At 41.7% G+C, this 5000-nt stretch overlaps 2 long non-coding RNA genes across 2 annotated transcripts in view; one reads left to right on the top strand and one right to left on the bottom strand.

Moving 5' to 3' along the window:
- Positions 1-3808, top strand: part of LOC109297252 — a 19286-nt gene extending 15478 nt beyond the window's left edge. Inside the window, exon 3 of the long non-coding RNA XR_002097263.1 lies at positions 3741-3808. This is a non-coding gene — a long non-coding RNA (uncharacterized LOC109297252). The remainder of the gene's footprint in view (positions 1-3740) is intronic.
- The window catches only part of LOC109297253, a 6861-nt gene continuing 5648 nt past the window's right edge, over positions 3788-5000 (bottom strand). The window contains exon 2 of the long non-coding RNA XR_002097264.1: positions 3788-4410. This is a non-coding gene — a long non-coding RNA (uncharacterized LOC109297253). The remainder of the gene's footprint in view (positions 4411-5000) is intronic.

Genomic DNA, 5000 nt, shown 5'->3' on the forward strand with positions numbered 1-5000 from the left:
CCCCCCCCCCCCCCGTAATATATCAAACTCTTTGTCTGGTCTCCGTGGCTGTGGCGGAGTCCCTGGTCGGTGGCAGAGGTGGCTGTGGGTGTGACAGGGGTTACAGTGGCGGCCACTGCCAAGGACACGAGTGACCGTCTGTCTCCGGGCTGTAGTTGGCGGGAAATCTGGGGGCAGAATGGTCCGTGCTCTCAGACGGCGCCTCCCCGCTGCCTCCCCTCACCCCCAGCCACATTTCCATACGGGATACTCGTTTGATATATATATATATATATATATATATATTTTTTTTTTTTTACCCTGCCCCTCCCCCGTCCGCCTCCATTCCTCGCAAACACCCTCTCCACAAACAGCCACCCTCTCCACACACACACACACACACACACTCCTTGACACCTACAGCAAAGCAACAGCTCACCCCACACAGAACCGCCTCCCCCATGCACAGGCATACTCTGCACAAGGGTGCATTCATTCACACACACGTACGCACACAGCCCCTTCCCCCCACCCCCTCACAAACAGGGAGTGATGCCTCGCATTCCCACAAAAGCACATTTCTCCTTCATTACACCCAAGGGGTCTCCTACCCTTCCCTCCCAGACACACATCCTTTTCATCCAAGTATGCTCACACCCAAACGCACTGACATACTTTTTCATTTTGCCCCCCATCTCCACACACGTGCACGCCCTCCACATGCTCAGATTTTCATCCCCACATTAATACACACGTCCTTACTTAACACCATCCCCAGGAGACTGACTGCACTCCGCATGCCCCCCCCACCCCGAAAGCCATGCTATCTCTTTTCACTAGCTCCTACTTAACACGGTGAATACATCCTGAAATGCGTTGGCGTCTAATAAATTCGGTGCCACTTGTTTTTAGTCCAAGCACAGGCCATGGAGAAACGAGCCAAAACAAGCCTTTAGGAAACCCTCCTTTCAGAAATCAATGCGACGAGGAGAGGTCACTCTACAAGTTTGCAAATAACAGGAATTGTTTGTTTTGCACAAAAGTTACACAAAAAAGGGCAGGGATTCAAAAAATAAAAGACTCAGAAGAAATCGGTTTTCCAAAGTTTCTTAGAAAGAAAAACTCAAGCTCGTGGTGCAAAATATCGGTGTATCTATATATAGTAAGTTTCCAAAGAAATTTGTGTCGCCCCCCCCCTTCTCTAGGAAAATGTAGCCATTGCTCTTCTTTAGACTAGACATTTCTAATTTGTTCCGTCTGTCAGAATGGGACTATGAGAGGTTTTGGTGCAAATTCATTATCTCTGGCAACGCATAACGTATAGTAGGAACTGAAAAAGACCGTGGCAATGGATGAACAATAGGGCTTCAGTTCATCAGCAACAAAAGCGTTGGGGAAATTGGTTGAATTTCAGAGCACGTCCTCCTCAGCAGAGAGGGCTGGACTAGACCTTGGCCAACCCCCCCAAAAAACTTGCAGAGCCTCACATACAACACTCCACTTTCTACTCTGGGGCTTAAGAAGCAATATGGAAAAAAACCCAAACTTTTATTTTTTTTTTCCTATTTTCTTTCCCATTTTTCTGGATGGAAGCTCTTTCTAACTGTTTTAGAATCAATCATGCAAGAATTATACCGTGGAGTTAAGCGGCAGTTTTAAATAGAGATGACGGAGGGGGATGATCTGAATTTCTGGAGACATGAAAGAACCCGCTTTCTATGCTTTGAGGGGGCTTGACCGTGGGGATCTTTGTTTTCTGCCGGAGACTCAACCGTAACCATCTAGATCTGGGGGTCAAATCTTTCTTTATAAGAAGAACAAATGTAAGTATCATGAGAGGATATGCAGAATCTGAATTCCTTATGAAATATAGAGTAAATTGAACTTCGTGCCACGTCAGAGTGCTAGCTGATTTAAGAAAGACGTAGATATGAACCTGAACTCGCTTAGTGTCTCTGTGTCAGGTTTAGGGATAGTGGCTGCTTCTTCTGGCCACAGACCGAACAGGTTGTCTTGAGAGCACTCCAATAAGTTGCACTGGTGCCTGGGAAGGAGATGGGATTAACAGGCAGAGGGATTTGAGTTAACAGCATGGCTTATATTGGTTCACTCATTTTGTACTTGTGATTCTAAACCTGTTGGTTTTACACGTAGTTAGATCTAGGAACTATTAATTATCAAATTGGTCGTAAGTGGAGGGCAATCATGTTTAACCACAAAGAGATAGCGGAGATTTAAAAAAAAAAAAAAAGCAACGCCAGGATGTTTTCTAAAGGTATATCAATCAGCACCAAAGACAATTCTTCAGAGTGTTTACAATTTACATGTTGCGACTAAATCCTGTTACCTCCAAATTTCCAGTCTTTTAAAATGTGATAATGAAAGCATTGATTTGATGATGTAAATGCGAAAAAAAAGTTATTCGATAGGGTTGGAGTCTGTATGTGGTGGGTAACTTCAACAGAGCAACCATCACTTCCTGGGTTGTCCAAAATGCAGCCTGATCAAAATACATATTATTTTATGCGGGATTGTCTTGTAAGTGTTGCATGAAATTGTTCCTGTACGGTTAGCACAGGCTAAAACTAGGATCCAAATCTGCACCTGTCTTGTAGCGTGCCTTTGCAGAGGAATGAGAAGCTGTAAGCTCAGGACAATCCATTTGCATTAGAGTATTTGCTTGGTTTCCCAGTGCTGGTGTAACTGTGGTTATTGAACAGGAAATGTCTACGAGGGTCTCTGCAGCAGCTGAATAGCTCCGAACTTGGATGAGTGTCCTAGCATGTCATGGCCACGGTCAGGGGCCCTTCCAGGAGCCGAAGGCTGTACTGCTGCTGCACAGGTTGCAGTTTAGGCCGAAGGTAGCGGGCTATACAGTCCACTGGCAAACTGTCTGCCCCCAGCCGCGGTACTAGTAATTAAAGCGCACACCCGGAATGGGAGCTCCGGTACAGAATGAACAGTAGGTTGCATAATTGAAGGCAGTGAACGTATGGAATAACGTCCATATCCCGCCCCTCTCCTCCCCCCCCCCAAAAAGAAACCCCCAATATGAATGAAACGAATAGGATCACTTAGCAAGAAATATATTTTATAGATTTGTTCATTTTTGCTAATTTGGTATTGATTTACCCGCTGTGATGCAAAGTTACGTGATATAGATTCTCTCACACAATTCCTTGTGCAGTTCTAATTCTGTATAGCAGTTTATGCCCTCTTAATGGTAGTGGTTTAGGAATTCAGTGTTTCGAAAGACCTGAAAATTCAGCCTTGAAAATACTGGCTTAATGTGTTTTGCATATTTTGAACTGAAGGCTAGGTGGAGCCTCCATCCTTTATTAAGAAACTGGAAGCTTACAGTATGCAAATATCAGATTTGTCTTTAGAGTTTTTAACCCCCCCCTCCCCTCAAATCCCTCCCCCCACACATTGAAAATCTTTAGATCCCTCCTTATCCCCCCCACCCAAGAACTTTGGCCATTCTCTCCCTATTATTTCCTTTAAATGTCAATTACTATATTTAACCCTACAAATACCAGCGTACACTACTTATACGTCTCATGGCATATTAGATCTCATCTGCTAGCGTTTTCACTATCCAATTCAGAATTTGGGGACTTCTTTTGATCTCAAATATCGATACGCACAGAGTTCTGTGAACATACATACGTGTGTCATATTTAAACACATTCCAGGTACAGGGGTCCTATACTAAGAGTGTTAACATTATGATCATTTGCTTTTTTTGGGCTATTTTTCAGATTTAGACTACGAAGACAGACTGCAAGAGATGACAAGCACCACAAGAAACGGTAATTTTAATTTTTAATAAAATTCAAACAACAGAATATTTGACATAAAAATAAAACACAAGTCTTTGCTCTTTAAAAGCCCATACAGTGTTTCCATTAATAATAACTGAATCATTTCTGCAATACTTTAAATGGATGTCTGTTAGGTATTCCTATGCACATTATATATCAGGCATAACAGAAACGTATCCTAAATGGCCTATAAAAAGAAATTCTGGACACAAAAAAATAATAGAGTGCTTTTATTAGAAAGCAAGCCAGTCAAGTGGATTTACATGGGCTATGCATATAGCTGTACTTAAATGATTTTTATACAAGATATTCTGGCCTGGACTGTAGTAGTGGACTATGGTTTACATCTATGTGAAATTAGATACAAGCCAAGTACGAAAAGGGGATTCCTGCAGTGACCTAATCTGCTATACACTCCATTACAGTATAAATAGGGTTGCTGTATGCCTTACTCTTGGCAACAAGGTGGGGAGACTGGCATTAGAACAAAATTCTGATCCTAAAAAGTAAAGATCCTAACCTTTCTACTTTAACATAAATAGAGACTGTTTATTCATAAGAAATTCATGCAGGATGTTTCTCCTTTACGTCACAGCCATCTGGAGACCTATAAAAAGATTAGAAAACAAGCATAGCAATCACATACTAATCTACAGGCCATTAATGGAAATTTATTAGAGAGTTAGTAGGCAAGAGTAACTGTTTGGACTCAGTATCTTCCAATATGCATATTATTTCTAAACTGGTACTCTAAATAAGTTTTCTATCATTAAGTAATTGAGAAATGTCTGAAAAGAAAACATGTAGGTGTTAACAGTTGCTCTTGACAATTTGGATTAAATATATGAAAGTAAGGTCAGAATTGCACAATGTCTTTAACTTTTCTCACATATTAAATAAGAATACAGTCACTGGGAATGCAGATGAACAATTGCTGTATAAATCTTTTTCAGTATTCAGAATAAGCAAGTACTTCTTTGCTAAACCTTACTGGACGTCGGTAGACTTCTTAGAACCCTACTAGATAACTGAGAGTTAGAAAATTTAATTGGTAATATGGCTAATGAACAGTGAGGTTATAATCGTCACGTTGGCTATTTTCACTTCCTAGGGCTCCAGTGATTAATCTGCAAAATGTGACAGGTGTATTAGTTACTTTTTGAATCAGTGTGGGGACAAGTGAGCCGGGCTTTAGAA

Source organism: Gavialis gangeticus, unplaced genomic scaffold (assembly GCF_001723915.1).
Source record: "Gavialis gangeticus isolate Ggan-Ray unplaced genomic scaffold, GavGan_comp1, whole genome shotgun sequence".
Classification (NCBI taxonomy): Eukaryota; Metazoa; Chordata; order Crocodylia; family Gavialidae; genus Gavialis; species Gavialis gangeticus.